The sequence below is a fragment of the Pongo abelii genome, chromosome 12 (genome assembly GCF_028885655.2).
Source record: "Pongo abelii isolate AG06213 chromosome 12, NHGRI_mPonAbe1-v2.0_pri, whole genome shotgun sequence".
Classification (NCBI taxonomy): domain Eukaryota; kingdom Metazoa; phylum Chordata; class Mammalia; order Primates; family Hominidae; genus Pongo; species Pongo abelii.
In genome coordinates, this window is record NC_071997.2 from 127,513,245 (window position 1) to 127,528,244 (window position 15,000).

Below are 15,000 nucleotides of genomic sequence, written 5' to 3' on the forward strand. Positions count from 1 at the left end.
TGATCCCAAGCTGCCCTCCAAGAAGGCTGCTTTAAATTAGCTTTCCCCAAAGCACCTACCTCTCCAATGCTTTCCAGTATAGATTTTTCATGAAGATGTTAAATTTTGGCAAGTACGATGACAAAATAAGTTTTATCTTCTGTAAATTTCCCATTTGTACTCTTTGCTCAACTTTTCTGGCTTTTATTTGCTTATATGTAGAACCTCTTTACATACGTTATATATAAAGTGTCATCTGTTCTGTATGTTGCAAATTATTGTCTCTAAGCTTGTTATTATTTTTTAGCTTAGTAGTCAACTAGGCCAACTTCTTTCTGTATAGGTCCTGAATTTTGTTTCTTGTTTAAGAAGTTTCACCCTTTTGAAAATTTAAGCCTACTATTATATTATATTTTACAGGATAATATTCAGCCCTTTAATTCACTTCTTAGCTTTTGAGTGAGACATCAACCTGGAATTTGTTTTTCTAATTCCCCCAAACAGCATTGTATTAGTCCATTCTCACACTGCTATGAGGAACTACCTGAGACTGGGTAATTTATAAAGAAAAAGGGTTTAATTGACTCACAATTTCATATGGGTGGCGAGACCTCAGGAAACTTACAATCATGGCAAGAAGATGAAGAGAAAGCAAGGCATGTCTTACATGGCAGCAGGAGAGAGAGAGAGCAAGCGGGAAGTGCCACTTTTAAACCATCAGATCTTATGAGAATTCCTTTGGTATCATGAGAGCAGCATGGGGGAAACTACCCCCACGATCCAATCACCTCCCACTAGATCCCTTCCTAATTCGTGGGGATTACAGTTCTAGATGAGATTTGGGTGGGGACACAGAACCAAACCATATCAAGAATATAAAATGCATTCTCCTGCTTTGGAAAAAGAAAAAAAATTCTGGGAAGTCAGTGGCATTTCTGATTAGGATATCCACTAAACTGGAGGAAAATCACACCCCTCAATTCACTATGCCTGCTTGCAAATCTAAAATGGCATACTAGTAAATTCATCAAAACATAAAGACTCTGCACTTTAACATCTATTCTTGTAAGAATTGCTTAGAAAAAAATTAAAGATTATGTGCAATTGGTACTTGCCCTCACACAAGGAAGTTGCTAGTAAATAGAAATCAGGTTATTATGTAGAAAATCAGTTAACTACTCAGAATTTTTTAAGGGAGAATAGAAAAGAACTAACCCAAAGTGGACTAGAAATACAGATCTCAGACCCCATGCTTAGAAGCAACAACTCTGTTTATACCTATGCAAGAATTACACTCCACTTCTGGCTGCATATTTCTCCTTACAGTTTGTACATTTATGCTTCAGTTATTTAGTCATGATGAAGTATCATTTTCAACTAACCATTTTTATACACGTTATAAACCTAGTTAAGGGTGGAATCGCTTCACAAATTGTTACAGAAAGGAATAAAAAATTACTGACCATTGTGGTCAAGATTCAGAAGCTCACAGAACACAGATTGGAAAAGCACCAGTCTTTACACATCAGGGGCTGCAGGAAGCTTCTCCATGTGTAGGCTTCATAGGCACACAGTGACTACTGACAGTAATTGATATCTAATTACAACATTTAAACATTGCGTATCCCATAAGAGATGACTGTATTTCTATAGGAAAAGACAGCAGGCACTCAATGGTTAACTGAGGCTTAGATATGTCAATAGAGTGATTTCTACTATACGTGGTTCATATGGGGCTCATGTCTGAGACCCCTGGGGAGGTCTTCTTCAGAAAAGTCACCTTAGAACTGTAAAATCATTCGCTGAGGCCAAAATGTTTCCAGAAATGTGAGCAGTGTAAATAAATTCATCTTTCTTTTGTAGCATTGTCTTCAGTGAAGAGAAACATTTGGCAGGGCTGGCATTTAAGATCAGTCTCAGCTTTTCTTCTTTTTTTTTTTTTTTTTTTTGAGACAAAGTCTCATTCTGTCACCAGGCTGGAGTGCAGTGGCGTGATCTTGGCTCACTGTAACCTCTGCCTCCTGGGTTCAAGTGATTCTCCTGCCTCAGCCTCCTGAGTAGCTGGGACTACAGGTGTGCGCCACCACACCCAGCTAATTTTTTTTGTATTTAGTAGGGATGGGGTTTCCCCATGTTGGCCAGGATGGTCTCGATCTCTTGTATTTGTGATCCACCCACCTCGGCCTCCCAAAGTGCTGGGATTACAGGCCTCAGCCTCTGTGCCCAGCCCCAGTCTCAGCTTTGATGCTGACCAGCTTGGTAACATGACTCTCTCTCACTCTTCAGTTTTCTAATCAGTAATATCCATTTCTCCTCATCTCACCGAGATGTTATGAGAATAAATGAGATAATAAAATGGATGTAATATGCTTTGAAAGGTGCTAGATTAGTACAAGGTATGGTAATTAATTTTGTAGGCTATTAATAACCTATAAAAAATCTGAATGTCACTCTACACCAACTAACAGTACCATGAACTGAGAACTAACAACTGGGTGTCAGAATATAGAGGGTATATATATATTTTTTCATAATCCCTTTGTAGTAAAATTATTTGCAAGGCACTACATGCTTTGGGGGTTTTTATGCTTTAGAAAACTATTAACACAATATATCTGGTAGCCCCAAATCCTTTAATTAACAGACAAACTAGAACAACCCAAATTCTGGACTCTAGTAGTAAACATACCTTTTTTACAACTAAAGGTTAGCTGTACATATTTCAGCAGCAAAACAAAAGGAAAATATTTTATTTAAATACATTTTCTTGATCACAGAGAATAATGCCAACATTTTCAGTTGTGAGAATAATGCTCTTAGATTCAAACATGCAACATAATAAAACAAATATATGATCGAGGACCAGAGAGGCAGACAATACTGTTGTGAAACATGCCAGGGAAATCATTACTGTTCTATTTGTTGGCAGGTCACCAATACTTTGGGATTGTTGAAATTTGAAGGAAATGTAGAGGCCACCTTAGTCAATACTATTTTTTTTAACGCATCAGAATTTACTTGGTGAAAAATGTTTGCATAAGGGTTTTTGAAAAAAATATAGCTTGCTGCTACATCTCTTAAGAGGACAGATGATCCTGCACGTATAGGTTAATGTAGGCATGTGATGATTGATCCATGAGCATGGCTCTGGAGCCCTGCTGGAAGTACAATGGATAACTGTTTGGTCCTGCCTGAAATGCTCAGCACCCACCGCCCTCCATCAGGACTCCCAGCTCCCCACTGCAGAGCCTGCTGCCCTGAAACTTCTCCCAGTCTCGGCTCCAACTTATCTTTTCCAGTCCAGTCACATGCTCTCCATCACCCTGCCTACCGCCCTGCTTTCCAATCATAATGAACTCATTGCTAAGAACCCTGAGAACAAGGCGACATCTGCACTTCCATATTTTTGTACTTATTCTTGCACCCTTTCCCTCTCCATGTGATCGCCATCATTGCTAGTGTGCCTTTTTCCCTGCCCAGTCCAATTGCTTGGTTCTTCAGTTCTTCCTCTCTGCTCCTTCCAGTGTAGAATTTAGACACTTTATATTGTAATTACTGGTTTACACCATGGATTCCTAGAGTGTCAGGACCTCTGTGTTCACCCATCACTTAGCATAGGATCTGAACCATGGTTGACACCTGGTGTGATCTGGTTCAGGGGAAGACTTGAAAGATATCCAGGATTTTCATTGCTTCACACTTTCCATCTCTGCTACCCAAGAGAAAGGAGAGGTTCAGGTAAAGCACATGAGCACTGATGTATTAGACAATTCTTTTTGATCTAAAGAGGAATTGCTATTACTCTTTCACTGACAGGAAACTTTCAAGAACTGCAGAATGCCCTCGCAGGCAAGCCATCCTGCTTTGCTGTGACCCTGCTGTCCTGTTCTCTACCTGATCCCAGAAAAGGCTAAAGGTTCTGTTGTTCCATTTCAGCCTTGGCAGATTCTAACTTCACATGGTATCAGAGTGCTAGTGGGAGGTAGAAAGCATTGCAGAAAGTGCTATTGTAGGAGTCCTCTGGGGTCAGCTTACTCACAGCAAGGCTGCAAGGATACCCTATAAAGGAAAACACAAACACACACACACACACACACACACACACACACACACACATACACAGGGTAAATTAGTAGAGACATATTTTGGAAACACTTTTGATTATGGATTTGTGGTGCTATAAAAACTCATAACTTTCAATCATTTTTCATTCGTTTATTAATATTTACTGCATGCTAGTATATGTCAGGCTCTGCAATGGGTGCTAAGTAACCCGTAGTAAAGCAGACATCGTCCTCACACTCAATGAGTCAGCAAAGCAGAAAAAGGGAACAGAATTCCAGTAGAGTGTTAAATACCTTGACAGGAGGAAGAAGTGAATGATTTGGTGCCTCAAATGGCATAAGGGGTTTGAGTGCCTGTAAATTTAAGTGTCAGCCTTGGGTTGGCTTTTCAGGAATTGCAGAAACTCTACTTGTAGATAGAAATTAGGTGCAGCCTGTTTTCACAGGATGTGTGTAGGATCTATACCATGTTTTAATTCATGATAGCTATTAAAGCTTTCTGGAAAATGTCGTATACCTAATAAAACACATAACTTTTTTTCTGATTATAAAGATAACATCTTATTAATAGTCCACACTGTTACATATATTACTTGTAATCTTTGCTTCAATCATTGTTCAAAAAATCATACCTGCTGTCAGGTAATTCTATATAGGGGAGGTGATGGATAAACTCATGAAGAAACTTCCAGTGCAATCCATTTGTAGAAATTCCTCTCTTTTTTTTCAAGAGATAGTAATCAGGAAGAGTGGCCACAGTTACTTCTAAGGTCTTCGGAGAGCTGAAGAAGAGATGATGTGTCCGGTTGATAGGTGACAGATGGGGTGAGCAGGGAGGACAGATAAAAGGGTAAAAATATATTATGTGATACAGTTAATGTTACATTAATCAAAAAGCACCTTTGTTTAGTTGGTCTACAACTTCTGTTTCTGTGTGACTAAAAAGTAAACAGCTAATATCAGGTATTCATTTTGTAGTAGAACGAATTTTGGTGTGTGACAGGGTTAAAAGAGATTGGATCTGACTTTCTAAGCAACTCTATACGCAATTCTGGACGCTGACTGCTGTTTTGAATGTGCTGGCCCCTAAAAATGCATTTTTGTGACTATCAAGTCAGATGAAGAGTATTTAAGGAGCTGAATTTTTATTTCAAGAAGAGAAGATTATATTTTCCTAAAGTACGAGAATGCTGAACTTAAGTATGAGGGAGATGAATTTTATTATGCATAATGCCAAGAGGTAGAGCTTGGGCCACTTAATAAAAGGTTCAGGGGACAGAGTGCAACCTAGTATTGAGTCTTGTCTTCTCTTGGGAAATGGTGCTATGGTTTGAAGGTATACTCCCGAAGCATGTGTTGGAAACTTAATCCCCAGTGCAACGGTGTGGAGGGATGGGACCTTTGGGGTGGTTGGGCCATGAGGGCTCTGCCCACTTGCATAGATTTATGAGATCATCAAGGGAGTAGGTTAGTAATTGTGAGAATGGGTTTCTGGTAAAAGGATAAGTTTGGCCTCCCTCTCTCGCTCTGTTTCGCATGCGATCGCACCGTCTCTTGCCCTTCTGTCTTCCGCAATGGAAGGCCGTAGCACAAAGGGCCTAACCAGATGGGGGCCCCTTGATCTTGGACTTTCTAGCCTCCAGAACTCTAAGACATAAATCTCAAGCCGGCTCAAGCCATCCTGGCACAATTCAGGCTGCTGCTTCAGAAGATGCAAGCGGTAAATGTTGGTGGGTCCATATAGTGCTAACTCTGAGATGCCCAGAGTGAAGAAGCTGTAGGGGCATGGCCTCCTCCACCTGGATTCCAAAGGATGTCTTGGATAGCCTTGGGGCCCAGGAAGAGACTTTTGTTGGGGTGGAGCTGCTGCAGAGAGTCTCTGTTAGGGCAATGCCCAGCAGAACTGTGGTAAAGGCCACTGTAGAAACCCTGGAACTATAGAGCTACCAGTGTGCAACTCTATCCTGGGAGAGCCATGGCATGGCTTGAGCCCAGCAAAACCATGGGAGTGGGGCTGCCTGAGGCCTTGGGGGCCCAATCCCTGCCCCAGTGTGTCCAGAAGGTGGCACATGGAGAAAAAGATTATTCTGAAGTCTTAACGTGTAGTACTGTTTGCCCTGTTGGTTTTGGGGCTTACCTGAGAACTGTTACTCCTCTCTTCTTTCCTGTTGTTCCCTTTTGGAATGGGAATGTCTATCCTAAGCCTGTTTTACTATTGTATTTTGAAAACAGATAACTTGTTCAATTTCACAGAGTCAGTTGGATGAAAATTTGCCTCAGGGTGACTAGTGCCTTATTTCTCACCCATGTCTAATTTAGATGAGACTCTGGATTTTGGAGTTTGAGCTGATGCATTAAGGAATGCATTAAGATGTTGAGGGGTTATTGGGAATTCTATAACTGAACTGGTGGTAGTTTTGGCAAAGCTGTTGCATGCAAAAAAGGCCAATCCATATGCAGAGTAAATGTCCTTTCCAGTAAGCACAAAATGTTGCCTCTTCCATTATGGATGTTGTCCAGCATAATCAGCCTGCCATCACAAAACTGGCTGATCACCCTGGGAAATGGTGTCATAACAGGGGCTCAGTTTTGGTCTTTGCTGCTGGTAGATTGGGCACTCTGTGATGGCTGTAGACAGGTTGGCCTTGATGAGTGGAGGTCCATATTGCTGAGCCCATGCATAACCTCCATGCTGCCACCACGGGCACTTTATTCATGAGCCCATTGGACCATGACAGGCAAGGCTGGGGAAATAGGCCGATTGGTATCTGCAGAATGGGTCATCCTATTCACTGTTGAGACATTCCATACAGCATTTCTTCTGACCAAGGAAATTAATTCACAGGCAAAGAGGTGTGGCAATGCATTCATGTTCATGGAATCCACTGGTCTTATCATGTTCCTCATCAATCTGGAAAAAATTTCTTCGGGCGGGTTGGCCTTTTGAAGATGCAGTTCCAGTGTCAGCTAGGTAACAAGTTCCCAGGGTTCTCAGTCTTTTGTAGTGTTTAGGCTGTGTAGGTTTTCTAGAAGGCTGTGTATGTTCTGAATCAGCAGCCAATATATGGTATTTTTTTTTTCTCTGATAGCCAAGATTCATGCTCCCAGGTATCAAGGAGTGGAAATGGGATTGGCACCACTCGTCATTACCCCTACTGATCCATGGGGCCAATTGACTTCCTGATTCCATGACTTTATGCTCTGCTGGGCCAGAGGTCTCAGTTCTAGAGGGAGAGATGTTTCTACCAGAAGACGCACAATGATTCCATTGAATTGAAGTTAAGATTATCACTTTGTTACTTTGGACTCTTCATGCCTCTGAGTCAAAAGACTAAGAAAGGAGTTAAGGTATTTGTTGGAGTGATTAACTCAGGTTACCAAAGGAAAATCGGACCGTTTTTCCACAATGGAGGTAAGAAGAGCATGCCTGGAATACAGAAGATATCTTTGGGCGTCTCTTAGAATTACCATGCTCTGTGATTAGGGTCAATGGAAATTACAATAACCCAATCCAGGCAGGACTTCAAATGGCCCAGACCCTTTAGAAATGAAGGTGTAGGTCACCCTGCCATGGTCAGCTGAGAAACATGGTCAGCTGAGGTGCTTTCTGAAGGCAAAGAAAATACGGAATGGAGTAGAAGATGGTTATAAATACCAGCTACGACCACAGGACCAGTTACAGAAACAAGGACAGAAATTGTCAAGAGTATTCCTCCCTACTCTGTTATGAATATGTTTTAAGTATATATATGTGTATCAAGCAAATGTCTTTTTTTATTCCCGTATTATATCTTTATCATATAATACAATAATTATTGGCCTTACATTAGTATTTAAGTACTGTTCATTTTACATCATAGTGTTTAGGTCATGGGATATCAGGAAAAGAGTGAACATCACCTAAAGACTTTACTTCCTCTTCTGTGGAAAGGATTTGTGCATTTTGGTTGACACCCAAATTAAAGCTATAGTTTTGTTACGTTAAGCAGAAATATTAGTTTGTTATTGTCATTATTTGGAGATTAAGTATGGCTTAAAGAGTAGTGTATGGGTATCAAGTCAACAAAAGGTGGGCCTTTTTTTTTTTTTTTTTTTTTTTTTTTAGATGGGGTCTTACTCTGTTACCCAGGCTGGAGTGCAGTGGCGTGATCACAGCTCACTGCAACCTAGGCTTTCTGGACTCAAGCAAGCATCCTCTCACCTCAGTCTCTCAAGTATCTAGGACTATAGAGGCGTTCCAGCATGCCCAACTAATACTTCTGCATCATATGACAGTGTTGCCCATGCTGGTCTTAAACTCCTGGGCTCAAGTGGTCCTTCCACCTCGGCCTCCCAAAGTGCTGGGATTGCAGGCATGAGCCACTAGGCCCGGCTGAAGGGTGGACTTAAGACAGTTAATTTTAGGTGTCAAGTTGTCTGGATTAAGGTATACCTAGAAAAATAATAGAGCACTATTTCTAGATGTGTCTGTGAGGGTGTTTCCAGGAGAGATTGTGCTATGAGTCAGTGAAATGTGTGGAAAGATCTGTCCTAAATGTGGGTAGGTACCATCCAATCAGCTGGGGGCCCAGGTAGAATGAAAAGGCAAAAAAGGTGAATTCTTGCTCTATCTGCTGGAGCTGGGAGACCCTTCTTTTCCTACCCTTGGACAGAACTCCAGGTTCTCCAGGCTTTGGAATCTCAGGCTTGCACCAGAGGCTTGCACCAGAGTTACACCATCATTTTTTCTGTTTCTGAGACCTTTCTACCAGCATCCTGGGGTCTCCACCTTGCAGAACACCTGACATGGGGCTTGTCAGCCTCCATAATTGCATGAGCAAATTCCCTTAATCCCCTCTCATCTCTCTCTCTCTACATATATATCCCATTGCTTTTGTCTCTTTGGAGAACTCTGATTAATACTAATGGTAAGTTGTTCATCACTAGAAATATTTGTTTACTGATCAGAGGAGCAATTTTAGAGGGTTTTAAATAGTAGGTTGAAGCATTATATGGGAGATAGGTACAGATGACCTTTTAGGGTCCCTTCTAGACTACAAGTTCTGTAAGTCAAGTGCTGTCCAAAACACTTAATGCCTTTTAACAATGAAGATTAAACTGTGTTCAGTGTGGCTTAAAATGTTAATTTTATTGTATGTTAACTATTTAAAAGTATGAAATAGACACTTCACTCAATTGCCCATTTCCTTTTGGTCACAAGTTTACTATGCTTTCATAGATCTAATTGGCTCTTGTTGGATATATACTGATTAGCAATTTCAATACATTTCCATAACATGGTCTAGTAGGAGGTTCACCTATATTTGGAGGTATACAGGTAAGTTTTAAAAATTGAGTTGAAAATCATATTTTTGCTTGGTGCTCATCTTCACAAGTGTCCATTGCAATGTTCTGAGATGATGGATAAGTGTATTTTATGAGCTACCTAGGGAAACATTAGCTTAGGGTTTATCACAGCAGCTCCTCTGTGGATGGTGGCATGGCATGATTGCCCCATGCATTGTCCCAGTGCATCCTGACTGATAACCATGCTGCAGAGATTACACAGCAAAAATAAAGGAGGCTGGCTGTAGTGGCTCACACTTATAATCTCAGTATTTTGGGAGGCCAAGGCGGGAGGATTGCATGAGCCCAGGTGTTCAAGGCCAGCATGGGGCAACATGGCGAGACCCCATGTCTACAAAAAATACAAAAAAAATAGGTGGGCATGGTGGTATACAACTGTGGTCTCAGCTACTCACGAGGCTGAGAATCCTCCTGAGAGGAGGGAGAATCACTTGAGCCTAGGAGGTTGAGGCTGCAGTGAGCTGTGATCGCATCACTGCACTCCAGCCTGGGCAACAGAGCAAAATGCTGTCTTAAAAATAATAATAGAAAAGCATAACAAAGACCCAGGGAAAGAGCTGGGCGTGGTGGCTCACCCCTGTCATCTCTTGTGATTACTCGACTTGTGAGGCTGAGGAAGAAGGATTGCTTACAGGCAGGAGTTTCAGACTCTCTCTCCAAAAAAATATTTTGACTCAAAAAGCATCCGGGAAAACTGTCCATTTCTATGGACAGACATGCAGAGGTAAGATCTAGGACAATAAGGTATGATCCAATAGTAACCACCTGGAGCGAACCTGGCAAAGCCTGGTTGTTCAGATTTTTCTTGGCCTCTCTGTGACAGTTCCTCTCCAGGTATAGAGGGTACACGGCAGGATACCTGTCACATGAACTTCTTCAGGGGAGGAGTGAGGGAGAAGATCAGAGAGTGACCTTCCTGATTCTGAGGTTTTCTCAGTGTCATTTGGCTTAAAATACTCAAAATGACGAAGTGCCATATTGTGGGGTACGGTGTTGTGATCCCCAGCACAGCCAATGCAGAGAAAGGCATCAGAATACGAAGTGCTTAAGAGACAAAAATTATCATGCAGAGGGAAAATAATGAGGAAAATAAAGGCCTGACTCAAGTGTAAATAAAGCTGATTGCAGAAACAATAATTCCTTTGCTTACTCTTTTCAGCTGATATATATCTTTTACATAACCAACACTGAGATAATTAGAATCCCTTCCCAATTTCAACACATAAGTTCTATCTCACTGTTGCACAATTTATTTGGAGGTATGATACATCATTTTTTGTAGATATTTATCAGGTGCTTATTTCATAATTATTTCAATCTTAAAATAATTGACTAATACCAAATCATAGCTTGTTAAAAATGAAAATTATCTGCAGTATATTTTCAAATGACAAGTGTAGGTTTCATGTAAAAATTAATGAGGCACAGTGGACATAAGTCTACAATTTTACACATTACTCATATTGAAATATCTTCATTATTTTGGATTTGATAAAGAGAAAATATTACAGATTGTCCTTCATTTTCTTTTTCAAGAATACTGGAAAACACTGCAATATTGGTTATCCTGAAACTCATGGTATTGATCTATATGCTTGTGGCTTAATTGAATTTTTTTGGTTCTTACGTGTGTACATAGCATAAAAAATGATTAAAAATATCCAACAGTAAGTTTTGAATTGGTACCTAACAGTAGTGATCAATACAAATATGTATATTTAAGTCTACTAAAGCCAAACTCCTCAAAGAATAAAATGTTAAATTACCTTTAAGGCTTCCCAAACGGAATCATACTCATCCCCTAAACAGCTTGTAGCGATTTCATTTTAGTCTAGGTATAGCAGCTCAGCATTTGTGCCTGATCGTGGCTGTACTTCACTAAACTCCAATCAGAAATGTTGTTCTGTCTTGAGAGCCAGTGCCCTTCCACAATAGGAGTTCATTTGAGCACAAGCTGGTGTTCTCCACAAAGTCACTTGTATTTAAATCAGAGACACAAACCCCTTTCTTTGGTTCCTCTACCCCTCCCCCTCTGCCACCCACCCGGGTATATTTTCCTTAGCATGTGTAATGTTAATTGGAGTTACATGTGTGCACTTGGATCTGAATATACTTCCAGATGTGACTTTTGTAAGCAAGTTCTTTCAGACTGAGCCCTTTCATATTTCAAATAAAATTGTACCACACAAGATATCTTCAATTAAAAAAAAATCTAAAGGACACAGCCATTAGTATGATTAAACACAACATTGAAAAATATTAAATTACATCTATATTCTGAATTAGGTCATCTGATTTTGATTCTTGATTTTCTCTTCTGTTCCTCTTTAAAAACTGCACAGATCCTGGGGGTGTGATCTTAAACTTAAGGACTAAATCTGTGTTATTCACTGTAAAAAATAATCTAATCCTATTTGGCTTTGTAGAAAACTGAGGACAATATTAGAAATTTTATAAGGTAAAAATGTATACAAAGTGTTGTCAGCTGCCTAAAATTAATTTTATTTGTACCTTTACCCACTGTTTTCATTATTTGGTAATGACAGTAGATGTGATACAAGAGAAACAACCGCTTTTGTGTACATCTTGCTTCGTAGCTGGAGAGGAAAGCGGGGTTGGGACAGGATGAGAGGGCTAAGTGTGAAAAGAATGAAGAAGCAATTAAATCTCACTTCCTGCAAGGTCTACGCAAAAGCACAAAATTATTTCCATGGTCATGTGGCCAAGTCTGCCTTTATTTGGCAGGAATTCTCTTATCTTTTAAGTCAATGAGTCTTAATTTTCTCCAACAGAATTAAATAAAAGCTGAATCTCAGTAACAAAGGCAGACTTGTCTCTTAAAAACATACGCACTCCTGTGTCCTGTAGCTAAAGGAAATACAGCTAAATTTTGTCATGTTTGGTGAAAAATTATAATAAATAATACTCCAGACCAAAGCATTTTATTCTTAAAATCCAGAGAAACATTGGTTTTACTCAATCAAAGGAAATGGGGGAAAATCCACCATGAGCCATGATGTGCTCCTCCAATAACACTCGGAGCTGAATTCTAAGCCATTTGCCAAGAGCTCATTTATAACTCTCTGCCTGGTTCTACTTCATTGGCAAAGGCAGACACCAAAACAAGTAATTACCATAATTATTTTGGTCCAAGATTAAATCCTTTTGGAGGGTACACATTTGTTTTTGTATTGGATTTTTAATAGTCATATACATCTGAATATAATTTCCATTACACCTATTTATGAATACCAAAATATTTGTCCTAGTCATAGTTGGATGGGCTGATAATTCAAAATATTCCTATTTCCTTTCGACTCTTTACTGTTGCATCTTTTCATCACCACCTTAGTTTCCATCTCTCTACTTTGGGAGGTACAGCAAATAACATGCATAATTTAATTTTGAGCTTTTAAAAGCAAAGAAGTAGATTTAGTTTTTCCCCAGAGCATTTTATTAAGGAAATACTCTTACAGCTAAGAAAAATCCAATCTGAAATACAAAAATTAAACAAAAATGCACAAAGATATATTTTATTATATGGGCTTGTTTTGATCAATCAATCAAACAGACCAAAAATTCTTTAGGTCCATATTTCAATGCAAATATCGATGGGGGAGGTTAAATCCAAGTCTCCAATGTTTAATGAGGTGTCTATTTCATTCTTATTAACTGAAATACTTTAAAAACTAAAGTGGTTAAACTTAATAATTTTATTAGACTGTAATAGTTATTTTATTAACATTTTTCTCCAAGGATTTTTCTGTCTGATTATGAGTACTTTGCAATTTCAGACAGTATGATAGATGCTACTTTTCTATGACAAGAATTTTAACAGCCTTCCTCAGCACTCAATGCACACCCAATTATGCGTCTGAGCTAGTAACCTTGAATTTATGTTGCCATGGTGACAAACTGGTCATGCATTATGGATTATCATTGAAATTCTACACTCCTACCTAGCATAATGAGAGTTGGGGACTTAATCAAATCAGCCATTCTGTGTGACACAAAGTGAAGAACTAGCTCTTATTGTTCAGCGCCGAGAAAGGAAGCAGGCCTGCCGGGGAGGCAGCTGCAGTGCTCCAGCCTGATAGATGGCCCTTATATACATTTGTGAATGTATAGACAGATGGTGCTCAATGCCTGGAATTTCCAGCTTAGGCAGCAGCTGTTCGGATAACCTCTGTCGTCTCACCTTGTTGTCATGGAACATTGAACAGAGACTGAGAATGTGCACGGATACATTGACAACTGACTGCATTTACACTGCATGGCATCTTCCTTTTATCTTAAGATGCTGGGCTAGAAGGAAGGCAGAGTGAGGGTAGACGAGATGGGTGGGGGAGGGCAGACAGGAGTGCAAGCTTTGGAACGCCCAGAGCCTGGTGCTAGAATATCTCCCATTGCCATTTTATACGAAGAAAGACAGACAATGTTAGGGTGGTAATCTTTGCCTTGGAGAAATCTAGTTTGCTGCTTTTTCAAAGGCCAGAAATCATAGGCAGAGCCTATCCTTGGATATAGTTGAAGCTTTCTCTTCCCCCCATAGGTAATAGGTATCTTTGTTATCTCTTTGCCTGTTACAGAGACAAAATAGCAGCAACTTAAGGTCAAAAGGAGCAGGTTGGATGTCAGGTCAGCATCTCAACAGAGATGAAAGCCCTGACTTCACGTGGTTACTCTTTTTCCTGAACGTGCTGAGGATAAACCAGTGGAGAAACAGCCGTGGGTACTTCTCGATTGGAAATAGTTTTCACACAGATAGACTTATTAAATAATCTTTCTGTCAGAAATTATTGAATTAATGCAATGCTTTAGAAAGGCAGCTGCTTGTGAACAGAACATCAAGGTCCTCATGGAGCTCTCAGGTTCCACAAGAGTGTTTCTTAACCAAGGAATGAAGATATATAATTAAGCTTGCAGTACACCTGCCCCCTTCCTCTCTCCCCACCGCATCCCAGGGTTGTTGATAACGTTGTGGTCATTAATCACTCCATAACCCCGCACTTTACAGGACCTTCAAAATGCCACCAGTGGCATTCTACCTGCTGATTGCTTTCATGTGAAATTTTCTATTTGCTTAATTTTGTTATTTTTTAAATTATTTTTTATTTCCTTCCCAACGTCAGAATTTAAAACTACCTCAGCCACGTGATTTGGGAGACTTATTCGTATGTGCATGGAGGAAGGCCTTTCTTAAATATTTCATGAGGATTCGTGCCTCTGGCCTGATCTGCTAGACCTGTCTGACTGCAGAATAAGTGAAAATGTTGTGTCAACGGAACATGCTTTGACACAGTAGATTATAACTGCTCCGAAAAAGCCATCGCACTCTCTTAGGTAAATGCCTAGCAGCCTGTGGGATATTCTGGTAAGGCCTAGGAGACAGGAAAAGCTCTGTAGCCATGCTATCCATACCTGTGGCCAGTAAGAAGGTGGCTTTTTATATGTCTTGAAATCAGGTCAATATTACACATTGAAAAGCTTCTTGGGAGCTATTCTTGACACCTAGGGAATTGTATGCATTGAAAATTTTAAGAATTAATGGAAAAGTTTTTGTTATTTCTGAGTGCTTTTCTGAGCTATCTATGTATACATAGACATAAAG

At 40.0% G+C, this 15,000-nt stretch overlaps 1 long non-coding RNA gene across 1 annotated transcript; it reads right to left on the bottom strand.

Annotated features, from left to right (window-relative positions):
* Positions 1–1,900: 1,900 nt before the first annotated feature.
* LOC129057770 (uncharacterized) lies at positions 1,901–11,328 on the bottom strand. The gene is made up of 3 exons (XR_008522527.2): positions 11,156–11,328; positions 4,676–4,825; positions 1,901–4,038 (listed from the first exon to the last, which is right to left on the bottom strand). It is a non-coding gene; the product is annotated as an uncharacterized LOC129057770 (long non-coding RNA).
* Positions 11,329–15,000: the final 3,672 nt, after the last annotated feature.